This window comes from Hyperolius riggenbachi, chromosome 10, assembly GCF_040937935.1.
Source record: "Hyperolius riggenbachi isolate aHypRig1 chromosome 10, aHypRig1.pri, whole genome shotgun sequence".
NCBI lineage: Eukaryota > Metazoa > Chordata > Amphibia > Anura > Hyperoliidae > Hyperolius > Hyperolius riggenbachi.
Genome location: NC_090655.1, coordinates 138,759,601 through 138,786,671, shown reverse-complemented (window position 1 = coordinate 138,786,671; position 27,071 = coordinate 138,759,601). Strand labels below are relative to the sequence as shown.

General features: G+C 42.8%; 1 protein-coding gene across 2 annotated transcripts in view; it reads right to left on the bottom strand.

Annotated features, from left to right (window-relative positions):
• Window positions 1-25,820, bottom strand: part of TBATA (thymus, brain and testes associated) — a 50,571-nt gene extending 24,751 nt beyond the window's left edge. For both annotated transcript variants that reach the window (XM_068257533.1, XM_068257534.1), the window contains exon 1: window positions 25,720-25,820. The gene's annotated coding sequence lies outside the window, so the exon portion shown is untranslated. The remainder of the gene's footprint in view (window positions 1-25,719) is intronic.
• Between the last annotated feature and the right edge of the window lie 1,251 nt (window positions 25,821-27,071).

Sequence of the window (27,071 nt, the reverse complement as noted above, 5' to 3'; positions counted from 1 at the left end):
TGGTAAGCTCAATATATAATGTAATGTCAGAGGTTCTTATACTCACAAAGGTGGGTTACCATCAGGTAACCACTTGACAGGCAGGTTGGAAGTATTAGTACCTGACCCCACTCAGGTATAAAAGTCGCTCTCTGTAGATAGGAAAATGGGGAAAGATCCCCTCCACCAGGGGTGGACTTAATCGTGCTGTAATATGTACGAACAGAGGCGCCAAGCAGAGTAAAATAATGTTCTAAAAATGATAAAAAGAGGGAAGTCGAGGTGGACTTACCTCCCTCTGGTAGAGGACATATACTCAAATGCAGAGTAAAAAATATACAATTTGTTCACAGCTCCATAAAATCGCAACACGTTTCGCGGTCAACAATCCCGCTTCATCAGGCAGTACAGGAGCATATAAAACTGGTTCAGGTCCATAAAGCGTGTGAGCGCCTCTGCTTCCACCTCGACTTCCTCGACTTCCCTCTTTTTATCATTTTTAGAACATTGTTTTACTCTGCTTGGCGCCTCTGTTCGTACATATTACAGCACGAAAAAATCAATAAAGTCCACATGAATAAAAGCAAAATTCATAAATATAAATACTGTACATGATTACTGTATATCCAAATACAAAAAAAGTTGAATGCAACATTGTATGCAAAAATGAAAAGAGTGTGTATATATATATATATATATATATATATATATATATATATATACTGTATATAGCTATATGCTTCTGATGACGTGGTCAGCGGACAACGACGCGCATTAGGCCTCTTCTTTCTTTTTCAGCTGCGGCTGGTCTGACTAAAGTCCCGTACACATGCTAGATGAAAATAACATCATCTGATGCTTGCGCCCGTCTACCCCTGCATAGGTATAGAGCATGCCATTAACCTTCATGCTGAGGACACATCTGTCAGCCACGACCCTTAAATGTCATCCAAGGGATCGGATACTGATTCCCAGTGGGCAACATTCCCTGTAAATGTGTTTTTGCATACAGCACAATGTTGCATACAACTTTTTGTTTTGCTATAACATATTCAGTCACTGCTAACACCTTGATATTGCTTATTTTGCATAGCCTCAGTAATTTAGTTATCGTTAGCATTCATGGATTGATCTTGCTGGGAATGATTGCACTGATTGACCATATCAATTAGTATTGTACTCAGTACTTTGTATTTGGATATAATCATGTACTGATATTTATACATTGTTATTGCACTGGACATTTTCTTGCATTGTGATGTACATTGTACTGTATTTGCATTCATGTTAGTATAGCTAGCAAGTGTTGTGGGTTACACCATGAGAAAGCTACGATGAGAGGTATCACCTAAGCAACTTTTGTTGTTATGTCTTCAGATCATAAGAGAGGAAAGCCATCATTATTGTTGTTTTAATTGCTTAAAATCATGTAAAAGTTATTGATTTTCTGTCTTTGATTAAAATAAAGGAACATTTATTATTCTCAACTTTGGTGGAGTGGACTTTGTCATCTAGAGCAGGGCTTTTCAACCTTTTCACTAATTGTACCACTTTTATTGCCTGAAAACTTTCAAGTACCACCAGTGTGCCTGCACAGTAGATTGGATGCAATCAGGCTTGGCTGTTTCTGCTGGAGCCTGAACGGAGAGCAGCTACTGCGCATGCGCACACCGATGAGGAGAACTATGGGGCTCCCAGCACTGGATCCCATCTACTGTGGAGGAAGGGGGGAAACCTCTTTAGGATACAAAGGCCTCCCCTTCCCTGAGGTAAGTACCCCCGAGGCACTTTTTTCTTACAAGGTACACTTTAGGAAAAAAAGGCATTTGAGAGGGGAAAAGTAGGAGGCATTGGTGGAGAAAAAACTACAATTAGATTGCAAGCCTACTTATTGTCAGTATTGGCAATCTAGAGGTAGATTGCCAATATAGGTAGCCATACAAGTCGTCCCCCCCCCCCCCCCATGCGCTTAATTATAGGTAGCCTGGCCCCACCACCTGAGAGCTAGGCAGTGACTCACCACAAAGTTCGGCTCCCCCCTTGCTCACTACTTGCTGTTCTGCCCTGCAGAATAGTTACACCTCAGATCATTGGTAAGCCAGCCGCAGAGAAGAGACAGCCAGGCAAGCGGTGCACAGTGACAGTGTGTATACTTCAAATGAGCAGTGATGTCACTTTCTGTATCTGCGCCATCACTGTGCACCGTTGGCCTGGCTGTCTCCTCCACACTAATCTGAGGCCTGAAGTATGCTGCAGAGAAGCACAGCAAGGAGCGAGGGAGGGGGAGCCAAACTTTGTGGAGGCAGGACAGGACCAGGACAAGTGGCAGGTGGACAAAAAAGTGGCAGGCAAATCTGGTGTGTACCACCTGGCCAACAGCAAAGTACCACCGGTGGCAAGCGTACCACAGGTGCAAAGCCCTGGTCTAGAGAGATTAGCCTGTCTAATTAGGCCTTATCAACAAGTAAACAGCAAGTGTAAATTAGGGTTGTCAGATGTGCCACTCTATGTCATAGTTTGGGCTAATATGTAAACACAGGAGGTTAACCCTTTTGTGTTCCTAGGACACCGGAAAGTAAACACTGCAGGGTTTTTGTAAGATTCCTGTAAGTTGTAACAAAGAAATGTTTTTCTTTAAAGTTATGATGCTGTTGCTTATCTCCTTAGAGCAGAGAGGAAGCTCTCAGTTTAGGTCCGCTTCAAAAGCTGACAGAACCAACAGGTTTTGGACTAGTCCATCTCCTCATGATGGAGTCTCAGGGTTTCCCTTTGTTTTCAAAAGCATTTGCTGAACGGCCATTGTTAAGTCTGACTGCCAAAATAGTGTGTGAGTAGGGACGCTGGCTTGTCCTATTTTGACAGTTAGACTTAGCAACTGCCATTTAGGAAATTATTTTAAAAAACAAAGAAAACCCTTTGTATCCCCAATGAGGAACTCGACTAGTCAAAAACATGTTGGTTCTGAAAGATTTTAACTGCTTACTTTTTCACTATAGTGGTCCTTTAAAATGGTAATTTGAAAACAACCGTGAAGGTCAGGATGTACTGCTGCATTGCTGAGCTTATTTCCGTAATGTGTTGCAGACTCTCATGTGCTGTGCTGTGTTCTGACAATAAACTGCAGCATGCATCTCTGTGCCAACACACTGCTGCCTCATTGCAATTAATACTGCCATGCAGAGCAAAACACGTGCCATACATTTTTGTAAAGAGAAGTAAATGGTTGGCACTCCAAAAATTTGGTACAGAAAGATCTGTAATTAAGATAATCCAAAATTCCAAAGCAACAAAGTACCTCTTTATCAAGAAAAAAACTGTGCAAGTTAATCTGAAAAATAACTCCGCAACAATAAATCACCATAATGCACAATAAATAAATACATTTGAAGTGGCCCAAGAAAAAGAGGGTCACCATCGTGGAGGAACACCATCGCCAAACACTAAGGTAAGAGAATGTGTGGACACGTTTCAAAGGTGGCTAAAAGTGCTGCTAGCCTGGAAAGAGAACCACTATGAAAGTTGAAGACAATAAATTGGTCATTAGACTGGGAGCAAGATAAGAAGATAAAAAGCCAACATAGGCTTTTTTCTCCACTCCCTCTCTACAGTTATCCATATAATAATTCCTTTTTTTGTATAGTGCTTTTCTCCTGTCTCAAAGTGCTTGCGAGGCAGCCACTAGAGCGCACTCAGTAGGCCGCAGCAGTGTTAGGGAGTCTTGCCCAAAGAACTCCTTATGGAATAGATGCTGGCTTACTGAATAGCAAGAGCCAAGATTTGAACCCAGGTCTCCTACGTCAGAGGCAGATCCCTTAACCATTGCACTATCCAGCCACCATATCTGACACCTGTCACTGTTAGAGATAGCCAGTTTTAAATTATGCAAATCGTGATGCAAATCTAGCCCCCAAAACACAAAATGAGGTGGCAAATCAACATTCAACACTGAGGCTCTCAAGGCTTGTGTTTGCGAAATAAATAAAATAGGAAAGGAAGAAGGAAACAATTGGAAAAGGATAGTCGAAAAATGGAAGTTAAAAAAATGACAGTTGGAAAATAATGGCAGTCAAAAAACAGTTGAAATTTGGCTGTTGGAAAATGACAGTTAGAAAATGGCAGTTTAAAAATGACAGTTGGAAAACAGTTAAAATGTGGCTGTTGTAAAATGACAGTTAGAAAATGGCAGTTGGAAAATGATAGTTGGAAAATGACAGGTGGAAAATGGCAGTTAAAATTTGACAGTTGGAAAATGGCAGTTGGAAAAAAGCAGTTGAAAAATGACAGTTGGAAAATGGCAGTTGAAAAATGACAGTTGAAAAATGGCAGTTAAAATTTGACAGTTGAAAAATGGCAGTTAAAATTTGACAGTTAAAAATGGCAGTTAAAATTTGACAGTTGAAAAATGGCAGTTAAAATTTGACAGTTGAAAAATGGCAGTTAAAATTTGACAGTTAAAAATGGCAGTTAAAATTTGACAGTTGAAAAATGGCAGTTAAAATTTGACAGTTGGAAAATGGCAGTTAAAATTTGACAGTTGGAAAATGGCAGTTAAAATTTGACAGTTGGAAAATGGCAGTTGAAAAATGGCAGTTAAAATGTGACAGTTAAAAAATGGCAGTTAAAATTTGACAGTTGGAAAATGGCAGTTAAAAAACAACAGTTGGAAAATGGCAGTTGAAAAATGGCAGTTGAAAAATGTCAGTTCAACTTTTAACTACCATTTTCCAACTGTCATTTTCCAACTGCCATTTTCCAACTTTCATTTTCCAACTGCCATTTTCCAACTGTCAAATTTTAACTGCCATTTTCCAACTGTCATTTTCCAACTGCCATTTTTCAACTGCCATTTTCCAACTGCCATTTTTTTAACTGCCATTTGCCATTTTCCAACTGTTATTTTCCAAATGTCATTTTTCAACTGCCAAATTTCAACTGCCCTTTTCTAACTGTCTTATTTAAACTGTCATTTTCCAACTCTCAAATTTCAACTGTTTAAAGGACCACTACAGTGAAAAAAGTGAGTAGTTGAAGGAGAATTTAAGTGAGCGGCATATTGAGGCTGCCATATTTATTTCCAATGCCAATGCCAGTTACCTGGTTATCATGCTGATCCTCTGCCTCTAATACTTTTAGCCACAGCTCCTGAACAAGCACATGCAGATCAGGTGTTTCTGACATTATTATCAGATCTGACAAGGTTAGCTGCATGCTTGTTTCTGGTGTGATTCAGACACTTCTGCAGAGACATAGATCAGCAGGGCTGCCAGTCAACTTATATAGTTTAAAATGAAATTAATATAGCAGCCACCATATTCTTCTCACTTAAAAGGAGTTCTTTTGCAGCCTAAGAATCAAACAAGCTGACACTTACCTGGGGCTTCTATCGCTCCCCTACAGCGGTAATGTCCCACGCCGTCCTCTTCCGATGTTCCGTTCCCCGCTGTCGGTCCCAGTGTAATCATACGAGTTATTACACTGCGGTTGTGCAGTAAGCTCCCGATGACGCGAGCAGGAGCTAACATTATTCGTCTGTTTAGATGAATATTAAACCGGGACCGGCGGCGGGAAAAGGAGCATCGTAGGAGAACGGCACGGGACATTACAGCTGCAGGGGGCCGATAGAAGCCCCAGATAAGTGTCTGCTTGTTTGATTGATTTTTAGAATCCCACAGAACCTCTTCAAAGAAGACCTAAACTCAAGCACTGCAGTCAAGGAAAACAAATACTACTGCGTATGCGCACACCCCGACAAGGAGAACTTTGGGGCTCCCAGAGCTGGATCCCTTCTACTGTGGAGGAAGGGGGAAATCTCTTTAGGATACAAAGGCCTCCCCTTCCCTGAGGTAAGTAAACCTCGGGGCACTTTTTTTTTTACAGGTACACTTTAAGAAAAGAGGTCATATGGGAGGGGAATAGTAGGAGGCATTGGTGGGGAAAACGACTACAATTAGATTGCAAGCCTACATATTGTCAGTATTGGCAATCTGTAGGTAGATTGCCAATATAGGTAGCCTTGCAAGTTCCTCTCTTTCCCCTCCCCCGCATCATATGAACTGCCCGCCGGGAGATTGGGCGCATGATACAGCTGATATACGGCAATTGCTGGAAGCCGAATTGCATTCTTTTAAAAGCAACTTCAGCACTGTCTTCTGATGGCGCCGAAGTTACTGACTATGCGCCGCTATAGCCGTAATTCCTATTTCGGCCTATGATGGCTAGAGTTGGGCCGAACGGTTCGCCGGCGAACGTGGTTCGCGCGAACTTAGGTGGTTCGCGTGCGGGTACCGCACGCGAACGTTTTGCGGAAGAAGTTCGGTTCGCCCCATAATGCACCTGAGGGTCAACTTTGACCCTCTACATCACAGTCAGCAGGCCCAGTGTAGCCAATTAGGCTACACTAGCCCCTGGAGCCCCACCCCCCTTATATAAGGCAGGCAGCGGCGGCCATTACGGCCACTCGTGTGCCTGCATTAGTGAGAGTAGGGCGAGCTGCTGCAGTCTCTCATATAGGGAAAGATTAGTTAGGCTTAACTTCTTCCTGGCTGCATACCTGTTCTGTTCAGTGAGCCCTCAGCCCACTGCATACCTGTACTGTGATCCTGCCACTGCATACCTGTTCAGTGATCCTGCCACTGCATACCTGTTCTGTGAACCCACCCACCACCACTGCATACCTGTTCAGTGATCCTGCCACTGCATACCTGTTCTGTGAACCCACCCACCACTGCATACCTGTTCAGTGATCCTGCTGCCACTGCATACCTGTTCTGTGAACCCACCCACCACTGCATACCTGTTCAGTGATCCTGCCACTGCATACTTGTTCTGTGAACCCACCCACCACCACTGCATACCTGTTCAGTGATCCTGCCACTGCATACCTGTTCTGTGAACCCACCACTGCATACCTGTTCTGTGAACCCACCCACCACTGCATACCTGTTCAGTGATCCTGCTGCCACTGCATACCTGTTCTGTGAACCCACCCACCACTGCATACCTGTTCAGTGATCCTGCCACTGCATACTTGTTCTGTGAACCCACCCACCACCACTGCATACCTGTTCAGTGATCCTGCCACTGCATACCTGTTCAGTGAACCCGCCACTGCATACCTGTTCTGTTCAGTGGACCCGCCACTGTATACCTGTTTAGTGAACCCGCCACTGCATACCTGTTCTGTTCAGTGGAGTTTGGTGTGTCAGTGTGAAGCAGTACCTTAATTACACTACCTGATTGATGTATACACATGCAAGATGTTTTAAAGCACTTTAGGCCTGTCATTTAGCATTCAATGTGATTTCTGCCCTTAAAACGCTGCTTTTCGTCAAATCCAGATTTTTCCCGGGGACTTTTGGCGTGTATCCCACTCCGCCATGCCCCCCTCCAGGTGTTAGACCCCTTGAAACATCTTTTCCATCACTTTTGTGGCCAGCATAATTATTTTTTTTTTCAAAGTTCGCATCCCCATTGAAGTCTATTGCGGTTCGCGAACTTTAACGCGAACCGAACCTTCCGCAGAAGTTCGCGAACCCGGTTCGCGAACCTAAAATCGGAGGTTCGGCCCAACTCTAATGATGGCGTCGGCTGCGCCCAAATCTCCTGCACTGTTATTACAGTGCTCGCTCCCCCCCGCATAATTATATAGGTAGCCTAGTCCCACCATCAGAGAGCTGAGAGCTAGGCAGTGACTCACCACAAAGTTCGGCTCCCCCCTTGCTCACTCCTTGCTGTGCTGCCCTGTGGAATAGTTCACACCTCAGATCATCGGTAAGCCAGCCTCAGAGAAGTGACAGTCAGGCAAACGGTGCACGGTGACGGCGTGTATACTTCAAATACAGGAAGTGAGCAGTGATGTCCCTTTCTGTATCTGCACCATTACTGTGCACCATTTGCCTGGCTGTCTCTTCCCCACTGATCTGAGGTCTGAAGTATGCCGCAGAGCAGCACAGCAAGGAGCGAGGGAGGAGGGGCCAAACTTTGTGGAGGCAGGACAGGACAAGTGGCATGCGGGCAATAAAGTGGCAGGCAAACCTGGTGTGTACCACCTGGCCAACAGCAAAGTACCAATGGTGGTACGCGTACCACAGGTTGAAAAGCCTTGATCTAGAGGGTATGATTCTGATGTGTGTTTTGTATTATACATTTAAACCTTATGGTGTTGTTTATGTGACCTTAACCCATGGAAATGCTGTAGCAAATAGTAACTAATTTAATTACTTTCATTTCAACCTGGATATCATCAGCATCAGGAAGCACGCACACTCTGTAATGCTAGGGGGTAACACTTTCTGACTCCCCAGCGCAACAAGGCTAAAAGCTGGATAATGGAAGAGGTTGCACAGGCTGCCCAGAGCAACTGCAGCTCTGGGCTTCCGATAGCGCTACAAATAAAACACAATGGCAGCGCAGTGCGATGTTATGCTGCTTTAGTTTGCACTGTGCTGCCTTAGCGATATCAAGCATTCAGACAGGTACAAGACAGGACTATAGATTGGAGCGTAACTAGCAGCAACCGCAGCTCACAGTCACGTTCACAGAAGCAGAGCAAGCAGGCTAACAACAGTCACCAGCAAGCATCCAAACAGGCAAGACTACAGGATAGAACGTAACTAATAGCAACTGCAGCCTATAGTTATGTTCCCAGAAACTAGAGTAGCAGGAATACTACAAGTCACCAACGTGGTGATGGCAGAATCCAAGCTATCTGCATAATGGATTTCACTGACCCACCGCGGATGCAGTGAATGTCCATCAAGCATGAAACTAGGCAATACACAATAATAAGAAAAATAACAAATGGATCAACTAACGGATAAATATATATTAGCAAGTCTGCATATATATTTATCAAGAACTAGCTAAAGCACAAGTAATAAGGTCGCATTGAACTACAATAACAGAACTATACAGAGTAACAAGGTGCCGAGCAGATCAGGGTACTGACCACTATGACGGGCGGGGTATGAAATGGGAGACAGACTTTTATGCTGGCATCGGCCAATGGATGCAGGTATGCAAATCTCCACACAGCTGAATGGTAATCGCTCAATCCTGAGCTGGCTTGATTACCATTTGCTAGCTGGCTGTGAATGCAAAGGACCCCCATAAGAAATACATGCAGTATTATGTAACAACATGCATGCAGGAAATCCAGGGCTATCTGGCCGCAGCTCAGCTGCAACGAGCAATTGGTGGAATGATGACAACATCCTGAGCTGCCCAGAACTGCAGAGCGATTGCAAATGACAATGAGACCCATTGCAAATGCACAACCGAATGCAAGCAGATAAGCCAGAACTGGCCGTTTGCAGCTCCACTGCAACGGACAGAATACGCTGCAGGAGGGATCCTTACACACTCTTTGATGACTTTATCCTTGTTATCTAGGGGTTCGATTTCTCATCTGTGTTTTGTAATATACAATTAAATTTTTATGGCGTTGTTTATGTGATCTTGCAGCATGAAAATAGGATAGCAAATAGTGACAGATTTAATTACGTTCATTTCAACCTGTATATCATCAGCATCAGGAAACACACACACTTTTTATGACTTTAGCCTTTACTTAATGGAGATGTCTCCAGGCACATGTAATTATTAAAGTGTATGTAAGTTTGTTATGTGTTGCTATGCAGATGCTCTCTCTGCCATTGTAGGTGAATGGGACTACCCGTTCAATGTCCTGTAAAATACTGAACAATACCCTTGAAATTAGCACGCTGAAACAGACATGGTTGCCATAGAACCTTGCCTGGAGTGCAAAACACTGAGCGGATCAGTGGAAGACAATGATTGGTATGGATCTGAATACTCGTATCTTACCTTGAAAGCTCATTCTTGCTCAACCTTTACTCTGTATTATGCTGTCACTCATTGGTCTAATACGAAATCATACAGTGTAGAGAAACACGTATAAACTGGTGTGTAACATATGTAAATACGTAGAGTGATGTAAATATATTATATAGGGGCACCACAATGACACATAATAGAATGTAAAACATTTCTCAGTATACACAGTTTACATTAATTATACTGATGTCAGCATCAGAAACATCTTCTATAGATACATACTTCTGTATTGTAATGCTACCTTCCCAGTGATATTTAGCCTAGGCTATTTAGTAAGGGCTCTTTCACACTACAGGCAGCGGTGAAAGGCTAAAACGCTGCGTTTTGGCTGCAGGCGTTTTCAAGGCGTTTTCAAGGCGTTTTAACGCCTATACATTACAATCAATTGTAATGAGAAACGCCGCGGTAGGCCCAGAAAAAGCGCCTGGGAGCGTTGAAATGCAACGCTCCAAAACGCGGCGTTTAGTGTGAATGGTAAAATGAAAGTCTATGGACTTTCTTTTACCTAGGAAAACGCCAACTTCGGCCGTGGCGTTAAAACGCCGAAAAAGCCCTCTGGTGTGAAAGGGCCCTAATGCAGCCTTCTGCTCCAAAGCACTCTGGAGAGAGTGTTTTTTTCTGCTCACTTTGGAACACACAGCAAACATTTGGCCTTGATACACCCTATCAGTAGTAAAGATGTTGCACCTGTGATACATTTCAGAATGTAATTCAGGGAGAGGAGAGATTTTACAATGGGCAAACACTGACTAAATATAAATCAGCTAATATCAATATTAACCCCTTGCACTCACAAACTGCATGCAAACAGGGAATTAGATTTAATATGGAAATAGAGGTAGGACATTAGTTATTAAATCACTGCAGTATTTTGCAGTAAACCGCATCATGAGTCATCAAGGTTTCCTCCTTGGAACCTGTCACTAAACTATGCTTCCAAGAGGTATGACGCCAAAATGTCTGCTTGCATGCAGAGTGGTATCGGTTAGTGAAGGGACCGGTTCTAAGGCGAAACTTTGGTAACTGGTGATTCAGCTGTATGCAGTGCAGTGCTTTGTTAACTAATGTCCTCCATTCCCAACACCGAGGGCTGTGTGAGGCCTCTGTATGGTGGTAAATGCAACATTTTCAAAAAAAGTGACATTTAAAGTGATCAATTGCTGTTCCGTTAGAATGAATAAAAGCGCTTTTCAAATAGTGGGTACAGCTTTTCGCATTGTTCCCTTAAACACTGCAGTGCACTCTGTCACCTTGTCACGGAAGCTACAGGTAGCGTCTAAGATGGCTGCATTCGAGTGGCTCCACCCCCCCAAGGGGCTCAAAATGCGACGTGACAATGAAATGCCAGGAACCGATGCTGAATGCTTTTCTGCCCATGTGAATTAAGTCTTAGAGGTTTTGTATGTAAAATGTCTATTTTCCTGTTAGTGTGCAGTTTGTGAGAATGGAAAGGGTTAATATTGCTATTTGCGTGATTTGGCAGGGCGCTACACATGTATGTATTGATAAGAAGTGTACATTGCTAGGTGAGTATAGCTCCTGCTTACAACATACATTTTCAGTGTCAAGTGTTTGGGGGCTTCCTGGCTAGTACAGCATCAAGGTTCAGTCAGGTGTTTCTTAATCTGAAAAAACATACTTTCCAAAGTGAGCCGTTTCCAAAGAGAGCAGTCGCTCATAATTGTGCATAATTAAACTTTCCAAAACAATCACAGTTATAACCAATGCACCTCCCAGGGCTCACACACACACTCTGGGATGCATAAAGAGTGCTCCTTAGATATGATTAATGATCATACATTACTCACACACACCAGAACTATCTTGCCTATGATTTACTGGTGTCTACTGATCTGATCACAGTCCATCTAAGGATCAACCAACTATTATTATTATTATTTATTGTATCTATAAAGCGCCAACATATTACGCAGCGCTGGACAATAAAAATATACAGTGATACAAGGTTGACAGACATAACAAGGTTATACAACATAGAACAAAGTTATACAAGGCAAACGGTACAAAAGACGTGATCATGAAATATGGGCTGGTTAGGTAGGCCCAGTAATACAAAAACAGGCTGTCATAGGAAAGGAGCACACGATCCTGTAGATTACACTAGGGAAAGGAGGACCGTGCCAGAGGCTTACAATCTAAGGAACCAACTATGTGATACTCAGAGGAAAATGTCTTTATGTTCAATGCTGGCTCTAGTCTTGTGTATGGGAGACAGAGCCAGTCTGCAGTCAATGCCACACTGCTTCTCTTGAGTACTGGGATTTTACATGTCCTCCTAAGACAGTTCACTATTTAGCAATCCATTTGCATGTCCATGGTTGAGCAGTGAGTTGATTAGTGAAGGGCTCAGCCCTTTTCTAGTGCAGAGACTGTGTCCAAAAAGAGAGCAATGTTTGTGAATACATAAGCTGTGCCTGAATTGTTTTATTGCAAGTCTTTCCATTTAAACTTGTTACATTTACCAGTCACTCTGTCTAGTAACTTAAGTGCAACTCAACAGATTGTTCTTACTAGTCTTTGTTCCTGTCCTAATCTTTCTTTTATAAACCAAGAATGAATAGACAGGTGAATGTTTTTGTTACAAAGGATTTGAGCAGCCACTGTAGTTCAATGATTAAGCTACCCATTCACTCAGCAGGTGCATCCAGTAATCAGCAGAAATAGTCACCTTGCCTGTTACACAAGACTCCTCTGCTAGGTAACCCTTCACTGCCTGTTGTGGAACTATGCATACTGTGCTCAGTCTGTTCATCAGGGTATCAAGCGTCTCTTAAGGTACGTACACACGTCCCATGGCTGGTTCTAGACGTTTTGCTGCCTGAGGCAAACTTGTGAGGATGCCCCCCCCCCTTCCTGATTTGGAATGATCGCACAGCACCTGACAATTTACTCTACTTCATTTAATGTACTCACATGACAATCACACAGGCTGGCTGTAAGTCTGTGACAAACACACTGCTCAGCAACTTCATTCCTCCTCAGGAAGGTGCACACAGTACAAAAATGCTGCCCCTGAATTCTCTAAGCCTAATGCAAATGTTTCACCTTGCTTCATGAGAGAACCGACCCTGTTTATGCCTGATTGTTGTTTGAACGATTTGAAGTGCAAACCACAAGTCATTCAGACGCCAGGTGCACACTGACCAACAAAGCAGCTGATATGCTAATTTACATGTCATTTAACCAACTTCATAATGGACAATGGACTGGATAGAACATTGGGCTTGATCAAACAACTGATCAAACGACTGTATGTTTGAACGTCTATTAGTTGGACAAACGACTGGAAGTTGTTTGTACACATGTACGGACCTAACAGTCGTTTGAACGACAATTGGTCCAATGGCTCAGCTGAGCAGATCGGGCAAACCGTCTGTTATCAGTCACTCGATAACACGTACACACGTCCAACTTTTGACGTTCAAACGACAAGTCGGATGACAAGTTGGAAGAAAAAGTTGGACATGTGTACGTACCTTAAGGCTTATCAAGGTAGCTACTACCTAAAGTAAAAAACGTGTAATAAGGTTTTCTGTCTAGCTCATAGACTGAAAATGCAGAATGCTCTCTTCTTAGGTTTCTTCCTCTTTGACACAGAAATCTAAGTGGTTTACTTAGTTTACACTATTAATTTGTTTGCTGCAGCATTTCCCATATGTTAAGCGGGTGCACTAAACGCCATTAAAGTTGCGGTGCACAGAGAGCGCATAGGGATTTTACTATTGCTAGTTTGGGGGGGGGGGGCACTGTCCAATAACCCTTAGCATCACATGCGTTACCGCAGTATGCACATTGCTATGGTAACAGGCAGCGTAATGTACAGGGTGGGCCATTTATATGGATACACCTTAATAAAATGGGAATAGTTGGTGATATTAACTTATGGAGCCACACTGTTTGTGGCACATTAGTATATAGCAACAGCGCAGGAGAAATGCTAGCACAGGCTTCCAGTATCAGTAGTTTCAGTTGCTGCACATCTCGTATGTTCACAGCATAGACAATTGCCTTCAGATGACCCCAAAGATAAAAGTCTAATGCCGGGCATACACGGCTCGTGTTATGCGCCGGATCGAGCCAGCGGCTCGATGCTGGCGCGCGGCTCGATGCTGGCGCATCCCCGCTCGTCCGCGCATGCGGATCGATTGCCGCTCGTCCCCGCCGGTGCTTCCTTTTCACCGCTCGATTCCCTGCCATTGTCCGCCGGCGGGAATCGACCGGGCGCGGGTCAAGCGGCATGATCGGGCCAGCTGAATATTATCAGCTGGCCGGATCAGCTGGTCGATACACGGTACAGAAACGTACCGTGTATCCCCAGCATTAGGGATCAGATCAGGAGACCTTGGGGTCCAGCAAAATTGCTACATGATGATGTGTTTCCCTCTTTATGCACTGAAGCTGGCACGTTATCTGAGTTTTTCCAGCAAGCCGGTGCACCACCACATTATGGGTGTCAGGTTCAAGCATTCCTAGATGAACAGTTTCCTGGAAAGTGGATTGGTCGTCGTGGGTCAGTTGAATGGCCCCCAAGGTCTCCCGATCTGACCTCCTTAGATTTTTATCTTTGGGGTCATCTGAAGGCAATTGTCTATGCTGTGAAGGTACGAGATGTGCAGCACCTGAAACTACGGATACTGGAAGCCTGTGCTTTTCTCCTGCGGTGTTGCTATCAGTGTGTGAAGAGTGGGAGAAGATGGTTGCATTAACAATCCAACACAATGGGCAGCACATTGAACACATGTTATAAGTGGTCAGAAACTTGTAAATAACTCATGAAGGAATAACGTTACGTTAAAACCAAGCACACCATTGTTTTTCTTATGAAATTTACAATAAGTTTGATGTGTCACATGACCCTCTTCCTATTGAAATTAAAATGTCCGACTTCAAAATGGCCGCCATGGTCACCACCCATCTTGAAAAGTTTCCCCCCCCTCACATATACTAATGTGCCACAAACAGTAAGTTAATATCACCAACCATTCCCATGTTATTAAGGTGTATGCATATAACTTTACCATTTACCTTATTTTATGCAATTTTATGATTGACTTAGCTGGCAAACCTATTGTTGGATTATCCTCCTGACAATACATGGTCCCCTGAGAGAAGGCTGATATGTGGTTTTTGGTACCCCTTGTACCCCCACCTTTCACATACCCTTCACCACTTTAAGGTTAGGCATCGCTTCAAGGACATAGGTTAAGTAGTTAAACCTTTGTGTGCCTTGTTCAATGCAGTATATTTGTATTATTTGTTTTGCCGGTAAGCCCTTTTTATGATGCAGGCATGCCAACCTCAGTACATGTAGTATGAGATATTAGAACGTGCTCATACGCATAGTAAGCAAGCTATAGTGTGTGTTGGGCTCTAAATTATGATTATTATTATCATTGGTTTATAAAGCACCAACATATTCTGTGGTGCTGTGCAAAGTAAAAAACAAACATGGGTTACATAATAATACAGCCAATGGGCAGCACAGTGGTTAGCGCTCTCGCCTTGCAGCGCTGGGTCCCCAGTTTGCATCCCACCCAGGAGTTTGTACGTTCTCCCTGTGTCTGCATGGGTTTCCTCTGGGCAGTCCGGTTTGCTCCCACATCCCAAAAACATACAGATAAGTTAATTGGCTTCCCCCTAAAAATTAGCCCTAGACAATAATACCTGCACTACATGATACATACATAGACATATGATTATGGTAGGGATTAGATTGTGAGCCCCTCTGAGGGACTGCAAGTGAGAAGACAATATACGCTATACATCGCTGCATAATATGCTGGCGTTATATAAATACTTAAAATAAATAAATTATAAATAAAATGGTATACAGCAATATACAAAATACAGTATTGGTACAAAATACAGAATTGGTAATTACAGTGACAAAAGTAACATGAATAAAATGTGTAAAAAATGTCAAGACAAAAGGATTACAGACAGTCTCTTAAATAATTTGTCTCACATTTCCCCCATTGCTTTCAATAGGTTAAAGTGACTTGTCTTCTCATAATTATATTGCGTTCAAATGTAGATAACATTGGCAAATACTGTGTAGAAAGGATAATTTATGCAATTCTCTTGGACAACTGTTCTGAGCTGGATAGCATTACATGTTGGAGTAGAAGCAAAATCAGTAACCGTATGTGGCAACAGTGGCATTATTAGTCAGACCCTCATATGGATGAGTGCTGAGCAGCAATATAGTGCTGTACAGAGATGTGGACATTTTTTTACAACAGTTTGGGCAGTGCACTTACATGCAGCAACACAGAGCAGCAACCTGCATTGTGTAAGCTCTTAAGGTAGCCATACACTGGTCGATTTGCCATCAGATTCGACCAACAGATAGATCCCTCTCTGATCGAATCTGATCAGAGAGAGATCGTATGGCTGCCTTTACTGCAAACAGATTGTGAATCGATTTCAGCCTGAAACCGATTCACCATCTGCTGAGCTGCCGCTGCCCCCCCCCCACATACATTACCTGAAGCCTGATCCCGGGCATCTTCTCCGCATCGGCTCCCGGCTGGCAACTTCTCCGCATCACCTTCCGCATCAGGACATCCGGCATCCGCATATAACTTTCTGTCACTCCAGTGACAGCGGAAGTTCAAATAGAGTGCCCTCTATTTGTACTTCCGCTGTCACTGCAGTGACACAGGAAGTTATACACGGATGCCGCCAGATGCCGTGATGCGGAAGGTGATGCGGAGAAAATGCCAGCCGGGAGGTGATGCGGAGAAGATGCCGGGAGCCAGCTTCATGTAATGTGTACCTGCGTCGATCATACGCCGCTAGCGACGCGCTCCCTACCTGCGGGCCATCGACGGTAATTTCCCGCACGGAGTGATCGACGGGATCGATCTGTTTCGGGACGAAATAGATTGAAATTTAGCGTTTAGCGTGAACGATGTGACAGCAGATTCGATCCCAGGGGGGGTAATCGGCCTAGTGTATGGCCAGCTTTAATCCTAAACTAGTGTCCAATGCTAACCTCTTAACCACTTGAGGACTGCAGTGTTAAACCCCCCTAAAGACCAGGCCACTGCATCTTTAAGGCATCACTGCAGGGCCACACATGTCAGCACACAAGTGATTCTGCCCACCAACAGAGATTTCTGTTGGTGGGGTCTGATGGCCCCCCCAATGTTTATTTATTTTTTTTACTTACAAATATTTGTTATTATTTTTCTAATAAATTTTAACATTTTTGTTAATTTTTTCCCTAGGCCCGCCCTCCTTCTCCCCACCTGCCAATCCCCGTGATCAGCTGTCATAGGCTTCAGCCTATGACAGCCGATCACTTCTGTCTCCCCCAGGGGGACAGCCGTGTCACGCCGCTGTCCCCAGTACATCACTGCCGTGGATTGCAGCGCTGTACAGACTAATTAGACGGCAGTTTCGCTGTCAAACAGTCTCCTAGCGGTGATCGCCGCTGGGAGGCTGATGGCAAGAAGGGATGCAGGCGCATTAGCGTGTGCGAACTCCTGCAAAATTGGTCCGCAGAACCTTACGCTAATCAGCGTTAGGTAGGCGGTCCTGGGGCTACTGCCGTGGCCATGCCCATAGGCATGATTCGGTCAGCTAGAGGTTAAGCAGGGCCAGGACAAGGTTCTCCAGTGCTACAGACAGAAATTCGAAAATGTGCCCCCCCCCCCCCCTGAACTGTGCACACCCCAGTTTAGGTAGCAAAGGCACCCCCAGTATTAGCTCCCTCCCAAGTAAAATAGCCAGATGTGACTCCATACAGTATTAGGCAGCCCCGCCATAGTATAATAGCCAGATGTACCCCCATACAGGTTTACGCAGCCTCCTCCCATTATGACAGCCAGATCTGAATCCCTTAGCATAATAGCCTAATGGGCCCTTCTTCTTCGCCTCCGCCATATAAGAGCCAGATGTGCCAGACACTGAAGGAGGGGAGGCCTGAGGAGAGGGAGAGAGGATAGATGCCCAACCCCATGTCCCCATGCAGCTGTGTAGCAAGAGGCTGGAGCTTGTCCAGCCTCTGCCTTGGCCTGGCCTGGCTTTGCTCCTAAGGCCTGCTTTTTCAGCCTCCTCACCATAAGCCTGCTTAATGGTAGCATTTGGTAATACCGCATTCACGTATAACATGCAGTGGCATTAGTCGGCAACAAAATACTGTCTCATATCGTGCCTGAGAACAGGCTCAAATACAATTCCATGGGGGGGGGGACCACCTGTCCACTGCCGATGACTTTCATAAATAGGCAGACATTTTTTTTCTTGTATTGTGAGGCAATGAGCAGTGACTTGGGATGAGCTGTCAAGTTCTACCACTGCTTTGTAAATTGTGACCTAGAGACAATTAATATTTTGTTTCTTTACACATCTGTCCAACCTCTCAATGGAATGGGCACCCTGCTGCACACAGATGAGTTGTCCCACTCAAGCAAAAAAGATTTTGGAATACGTATAAGAATATGTTTGTTTTAAGAGCGGCATTAAAATACAGGATGAAAAGAACAATAGCTGTGGGTAAAACTCTGTTGTCATGGGTCCCGAGCCATAGAATTAGAAAGCCATTCGCACAACAAACTCCTGAGGATCAAAGGCCTAGGCACTCATTCAATTCACTTTTTCTCCTAAATGTTCTCATCTTCTGTTTGAAAGTTTAAAAACTTTTCAGTACTCTGCAATTTTTGAAGAACAAGTAGGTGAAAACATACTGTCACAATTATTTTTAGTATTTTCCTGTTAGCTGGTGGCGTAAAGTAAGTCTAAAAAAAAAAAACAGTGGGGCTTCTTGCTGCCACCACAGTCATCCTGTGCTGGCGCCATCCTCCCGAGACCCTCCAGCCAACAGTGGTGACCCCCTAGAAGCTGGCATTCTGCGCAAGTGCAGTATGGGAAAATGGCTAATGTGCATGCACAGAATGCTCCCGGCAACGGGAGCTTGATAAGGGTGCATGCAGCTCGGTGTCGCGCATGTGCAGTAGCCTCTGACTTGCCATGGCCAGCCATCTTTCAGTGGGTCACTGCTGCCTGCTGGAGGGTCGTGGAAGGACAGGATGACTGCAGGGGGCTGCAAGAAGCCTCGGGTAAGTTAAACAGTTTTTTTTTTTGTTTCTTTTGTTTCTTTGGCTTAATTATATATATTATATATACATAAGCCAAAGAAACAAATAAATAAGGATCCCAGGCCTGTATGCAATTAACGTTTTCTCCCTAGTTTTCTGCTAGGTGATATTTTCGTACCTTTCAATAAAAATGCCTTTTAAGCTGCCACAAGCAAGAAAATACTAAGAATAATTTTGAATGTTTTTACCTACATTTTTTGTTCTTTTCCAATCACACAGTGCTGAAAAGTTATTTTAAACAAGAGATGTAAAATTATCTCTTAGGAAAAACTTGTATTAACCATTTAGTGGCATCCTAACGCATTAATACATCATGCTTTACCCTATTAACGGCAACATGACGTATTAATAAGTCGCGCGTTCCCGCCGCTGCTACCGCCGTGTGTGCGCCGCTACGGCCGCCGTTTCCATCAGGATCCCGTGCTGAGGGATTGGGAAAGAGGACCAAACGGTCCTCTACCCAATCGCAGTGCCTGGAGTAAATGGACGTGACCGCGAACAGCGGCTACGTCCATTCACAAAAACAGGAAATGTAACAATTAAATAAAGTGTAAAAAAAAAAAAAAAGTGAACACTTACTATAACGAGTGTTCACTAGCGCCATCTTGTGGCCAAAAAGTATATGACACGTACAAAATACATACATTTACAAGTACATACACATAAGTAATAAAATTAATAAAATTCCACTTCCAGCACTCCCCCTCCAAAAGAAAACACTTGTAAAAAAAAAAATCAGCTTAAAATAAATAAATAAATACTTGCCTTAGGGACTCAGTTTTTTTTAATCTATATTTTATGGGGTAAAATTAATTTTAATTTATTACATTGGGGCTTGTAATTATGGCTAGAACAAAAAAAAACAGAACAGAAAAATAACACCTATATTTCAAAATAATATACTGTCGCCATACATTGTGATAGGGACATAATTTAAATGGTTTAATAATCGGGACAACTGGGCAAATACAATGTGTTTGTTTTATCCACAGGAGAATGTTTAATTTTAAAACTATAATGGCTGAAAACTGAGAAATAATGATTTTTTTCTATTTTTTTGTTTTTTTCTCATTAAAATGCATTTAGAATAAAAAAATTCTTAGCAAAATGTACTACCCACAGAAAGCCTAATTGGTGGTGAAAAAAACGAGGTATAGATCATTTTCTTGTGATAAGTAGTAATAAAGTTATTAGGGAATAAAAGGGAGGAGCACTGACAAGTGAAAATTGCTCTGGTCCGTTAGAGTAAAAACCCTTGGGGGTGAACTGGTTAACTCCTAGCAGTGCTGGGCCGAAATTACGCATGAGCGTAATTACGCATCGTAATTCAATGTAAATGTACGCGTAAGCGCTACGCGTAACTTACGGTCTTACGCGTAATTATTTACGTGTAAGCGGTAAAGTGGTATCATAATTACACTGTCTACCGTAATTGCTAGGTATGCGTAATTTTACGCGTAATTACTAACGTAAAAACTCCCCTTTTCTAAGAGTAGCCAATCAGTCAACATCCTAAGCAACCAATAGTATCTTCTCCTGCCCTTCAGTATAAGCGTACGTTTTGACGCATACGAATGATATGTACGCAATAACTGTCACATTGACGGCTATTGCGTACATATCGTCCGTATGCGTCAAAAAATACGCATTAATGGGTATTACGGCACTGCGTGTAACATCGTAGTGTAAGCGCCTACATTATGGTATCCTTACGCGTAACTGCGTAAGTTTACGCGTAATTACAGTGATGTACCGTAGATAATTTCCTACGCCGTAACTGTAATTGCGTAATAGCGTAAAAGTACGCGTAATGATCCGTAAGCGTAGATTTTTCCATTACGACCAGCACTGACTCCTAGGAAAAAAATGAATCATCCCCAGTGTTAAAGAAAACCTGAACTGAAAATTAAAAGTCAAAATAAGCATACACAAGTCATACTTACCTTCCATGTAGTCTACTCCTCAGTGTCTTTCTCCTGTCCCACGTCCTGTTTGTTCACTGTGATCAAGGGAATTTTCCGTCGTCCATTTTGAAAATAGCCATTACCCCATAACAGCTTTCTGGTCAGCACACAGTTAAACTGTAACATCGCCCACTTGAGCCATAGGGAAACATGGACATTACCTGGTACATCAGTTTTCCTCTCAGCTATAACTGACAGCAACTCATATTTTACTGACAGCAACTGATATATTTCAGGTCTGACAAAATATTGTCAGAACTGGAAGGGATTATTGTCAGAAGAAAATGGTGAGTTTCTGAGAGGAACTGATGGCAAGGTAACTATGCAATGTTCATTTGAGGTTACCTCATGTGTTTATTTTAAATATTTTTACTCAGTACAGGTTCTCTTTAAGAACCACTGCCTCCTCTAACATTATAAAATTCTGCACCCCTTTATAAAATATTATATCTATCAAGTATCTCCTGGTGAGCATTAAATGATGTCAAGTACTGCTAGAGGCATGTGCAATGTAACTATTAGTAATATATCAATATTGTATGGATAATTTTCAAGCTATCCAGTAGGCTTTAAAGTGTACCTGAGACGAGTCAAAAAAAAAAGAGAAGTTTATACTTACCTGGGGCTTCCTCCAGCCTCCTTCAGGCTAATAGGTCCCTTGCCGTCCTCCCCCTTCGATCCTCCGTTAGGCAGCCTGGTAATTTGGCAAATCAGGATCAGTCAGCGCAGGTGTAGTCCAGCCGTACGCGCTCCCCTGTCGCTCTCCAGGACCATTTGTTCTCCCAGCCATAAGAGCACAATGGGGCGTGGCAGGCACAGTATGCCACCTAACAGATGATCCAGGTGGCTGAGGAGAACGTTGAGGGACCGATGCATTTGAAGGGGGCTGGAGGAAGCCCCAGGTATGTATACAACTTTTTTTTCTATTGTTGACTCGTCTCAGGTTTTCTTTAAAGTGTCCAAAATATTTACTCAGTTTTATGTATATATAATTTATTATTTCAGAAGCTTGAACATTTATTTAATGTTAAAGCAAACCTGAAACGTAAAAAAAAACAACAACAAAAAACCCTAGATATTCACAGAAGAAGGGTGAAGGCTCTGTATTCCACAGAGTGTTCTTCTCTACTTCTCCTCATTCCCCCACTGTCCTCCTTTCAAAATTTGCACCTTTAGGAGTCCTTGGTGATAATTATAATAATCCGAACATTTGTATGACGCTTTTCTCCTGGCGGACTCAAAGCGCTGAATCGCTGCAGACACTGGGACGCGCGCAAGAGGCGTCCCAGTGGCAGAACTCTTGCCTTGAACTCCTTACTGAATAGGTAGTGACCCTTCCCAGGATTGAAATCCTAGTCTCCCATGTAAAAAGCAGAGCCCTTAACCAGTACACTTTCCAAGTAAGCTTCAGAAGCACTTGTGTCTCTGAGTACATTTGTACTGCACACACGCAAGTGCAGATACTCACGTGTGCTGTAAAGACCCGCTCGTCTTTGAAAGTACGTGGGGACCTGAGTACTTCAGAAGTCCGAAAACATATTAGACCTGTAGTTCAAATTAATTCAGGGGGTGGGGGACGACAGAGCTGGAACAACGGGACAGATAGAGGAGTGGGAAGGCTTGATAGGATCCAGATCCTCTTAGCCTAGGTCCACACTAGGTCCGTGACAGATCGGATTTCCCCCCCCCCCCTCTGTTTTTATGTTTTTTTAATATGTTTGGAGCATACGTACCCGTCCGTGGAAACGTATACCCAGGGAGCGGGGCCGCCGAACTGGAAGGTGAAGCAGCCAGGACAGGGGTGACAGCAGTCGGCGGGGAGGGGGGACGCCTCTCTCACCTGGGTCCCCCATCCTTGTTACCCCTCCAGTTACATGTGCTAAAGTAATTAAAATGTATATATGTGGCGATCGGGGAACTTACGTTCTTTACTTCCTCCGCTCACCGCGTCATTACATGCAATGCCACCCTCCATACTTCAGGGGGCGGCATTGCAGTAAGTGACGTGGCGAGCAGAGGAAGTAAAGAAGGTAAGCTCCCCGCTCACCGCATACATACATTTTAATTACCTTTGCGCTTGTAACTGGAGGGGTAGCGGGGACCTGAGGAGCCCCCCTCCCCGCCGAATGCTGCCACCCCAGTCCTGACTGCTTTCTCCTCCAAAATGGTGCTCCCCCCCACCCCCCTCCCAGGCTGGTTTTCCTATTGCCTGACACTACTTTTTTTTTTTTTTTTACGTTGCTTCAGAGTCACTTTAAATTCCCTCAGACAGACGGATGTTCCCTCTAAATCCATCAGATGGTACCTCGTGTGTAGACCCTAAAATCAGTGTTTCCCATTTATTGGATGTGTATTACTAGCCAGTCCCATCCGCACTGTATTTAGCGAACCACTGTCTTGTCTTCTATAGAGATTGCTATCACAGGAACATGGTGGAAATATAATTTGGAACTATGGCTACAAGTTAACATTTTGGGAAAGACAATGCCCCGAATCTATATTGATGACATTATTCTGGGTGGCACAGGTCCGGTGGTGCTCAGACACTGCACACCTTGTGAAGGTGGGGTGCACCATTGAAAAGTACCGTATTTAGGAAACATTGCCAAAAATCTTCCTCTATCACATGGTCTGTGGAAGCGTCTTGTAAGCAGTACAATTAACTCTTCTCAACCTGTCAGTGTAAACATGCATTGATTCCAGTAATGTATTAAAAGCTTAAACTGTCTTCGGGAACTTGTGTTTGCCAATTGTACGTTTATATTTGCAATGGATTTTCCGCTCTGGGGCTGAGAAAACAAAGACGCTATGTCAGAAAAGCAAATAACTTGTTAAACTGTCGTAGTGCGTAATTGTGATACTCACAGTGGTGATCTGCCAGTTAGTATTTGTACAGGGTAGTAAAAGTGTCAGAAATCAACACATGTCATTTTTGCGTACGTTAAAAAGGGGCGCTGGGAAAAAAGGGCGCCGGGTTTTTAACGATAAGCATGGATAACGTTTAAAAATGTATTGTACTGTATTTCGTTTAAAATTAATGTTTTTTTAAAGTTATAAATCATTAATTAATGTGCATTAAATCGGCAATTGTAAAAACGTTAATCTTTCGTTTAAATACTGAAACGTATAATAACGTTAAAAAAAAAAAATTACTAAGTAACCCTCCCTGTACCTACCCCTAACCCCTAGACCCCCCTGTTGATGCCTAAACCTAAGACCCCCCTGTTGGTGCCTAAACCTAAGACCCCCCTGTTGGTGCCTAAACCTAAGACCCCCCTGTTGGTGCCTAAACCTAAGACCCCCCTTTTGGTGCCTAAACCTAAGACCCCCCTTTTGGTGCCTAAACCTAAGACCCCCTGTTGGTGCCTAAACCTAAGACCCCCCTGTTGGTGCCTAAACCTAAGACCCCCTGTTGGTGCCTAAACCTAAGACCCCCCCTGTTGGTGCCTAAACCTAAGACCCCCCTGTTGGTTTTTTCGTTTAAAAATAATGTAAAAAAATGTACTGTTTTTCGTTTAAAAATAATGTTTGAAAAAAAATATTGTACTGTTTTTCGTTTAAAAATAATATTTAAAAATGTATAAATCATTAAATAATGTGTAATCATGAGAAGCAGTAATAAAACATTAAGTCTCCGGGCACCGCTTTTAAAACGTTATTTTTCACCGGCGCCCTTTTTTCCTATCGGGCGCCCATTAAACGATATTTATTATAGGAGTGAATGGCGGCGCCCGATTTGTCCACTAGCCTCAGGCGCCCGAATTTACTGTTTCCGTCATTTTTGTATTGCAGAAGACAATACCCTGATAAGTTATATGTGAATCTTGTTTAACTGTATTGTAACACAGTGGGCTCTATTCACAAAACTTCTCATAAATGACTTATTTATCACCTAATTGTTAAAATAAGCTTTGAGCATGTTTGCAAGCAAAATAATCACTCAAAGTATGTTGTTCCTGATTAGCTTCATTTCAATATTTATTTTCTTGCCTTAATTATATTATATTTTGCTCTTTGGGAGCTTATAAGGTAACATAGATAAGGTGAAAACAGAGGAACACAGGGGAAAAAGCTTTGTGAATCATGCCCATTGTGTTATACATTTATCTTCTTTGGCTATGTATGCAAATCCAAGCATATGTTCCATAAATCCCTGCCAGTGCACTATCTGCATGGAGTTTGTATTTTGTCCCTATGTCCGTGTGGGTTTCCTCCTGGCACTCTGGTTTCCTCCCACAGCCCAAAAACCTACAGATAAGTTAATTATTAGGGCTTCCCCTAAATTGACCCTAGACTATGATACATACACTACACCATATAGACATATGACTATAGTAGGGTTTAGATTGTGAGCCCCTCGGAGGGACAGTTAAGTAACAAGACAAGTCTGTACAGTACTGCGCTATATAAATACTAAATAATAATAAAAATACATCTAGTATAATAATAAACATCTAGCCTTTTATCAACTTATCCCAAAATATCGTAGTGCCTGAAAATGATCACCAGTTTATTGTTTGTAGTTCATATTATATCAGCCTAGTAATAGCAAATTGTAAAAAAAAAACAACTTTGTATATTTCACAGCTATATCATGTGGATATCTTCTATTGTGCTTCAAACATTTACAAAACAGAAATTTTTTTAAGGAAAAAATGTTTCTTCCTTAAATTTCCTGATCAGCTTAGTTTTCTTTAAAAGAATTCAAATTCTAACTACTTTTAGTATCAAGCTGCACAGCACTAGTACACCAAGCACAAAAGTGATGCAAATGATAAATGAGATGTGTGTGTTACCTTGCCCTGTGCTCACAGCACCATGAGGAGGGATGCTTCCTCTGCAGAGCAGCACTCTGGCAGGACTTGTACAGCCACCTCTATAGAGCTATGTTTGCATTCATGCCTCCGTCTTATTCTGACTACGTTGCTAGGTTACAATTTTCCTGACAACAACTGGACAACCCCCTTTGACGCCTTCTGTGCCAGTGGACATACGTTTTCACATTGCCAGATTTATTTCTGCTTCTTTTCAGTGCTTAACAAGTGAAGTTATTAAGCAGGAGATTTTCTTTCTGTATGGGCTCTGGATTTAATGCTGAGCTTCTTAATTCTTTTCAACCTCAGACAGCATGTTTGAATTTAGAGCAACACATCAAACTTTCAACTTTCAGTTTTTCAAATGTAATATATCAGTGGAATTAAAACACAATTCTTAAAGTTAACCTGAACCGAGTAAAATTATTTAAATAAACACATGATGTACTTGAAAATGAATATTACATACTTACCTTGCCATCAGTTCCTATCAGAAGCTCACCCTATTCTTCTAAAAACGATTCCTTCCATTTCTGACAAATTGTTGTCAGAACTGAAATATATCAGTTGCCATCAGTTATATATCAGTTGCTGTCAGTTATAGCTAAAAGGACAACTGATGTGCAAGGTAATATCTTTTTTTCCCTACGACTTAAGTGGGCGATATTACGGTATAACAGTGTGCTGGCCTGGCTGAAATCTGTTACATGGCCATCGTCATTTTTAAAATGGAGGACGGAGAATTCCATTGATCACAGTGGACAAACAGGACTCAGGAGAGGTGAAAGAGGTTGATAAGTAGACTACACTGGAGGCAAGTATGTCTATTTGTTTTGTATTTGTCAAGTATGTTTATTTGGAGTTTTATTTTTCAGTTTATGTTTGCTCTAAGATACAGTCATATGAAAAAAGATTGGAAACCCCTCTTAAAGCGGATCCAAACCAAACAGTTTTTTAAAATTCAAAATATTTAGTTGCACCACTCTGACACATACACAGATAAATAAACACTCCCTCAAGCCTACGAGCATTTCAGTGCATGCTTTTAACCCTTCTCTTTTCATAACTAGGGTTATATAGGTGGCAGCCATTACTTCCAGTGGCGTAGCAATAGGGGTTGCAGAGGTAGCCACCACATCGGGGCCCTTCCTAAACCACAGTATAAGCTGTTTAATGGTCTTGTGGTGGTAATATTCACTTCTATAGATGCTTTAAATAGTAGTAATCATTAACAAACTGTTCCCCATCCCCTTCTTGCACCTCTAATAAAGTATATGACCTTGGCAGGTTTTGTTGCGCCATATCAATTGTTACGTATAGAGTGCTTGGGGGGG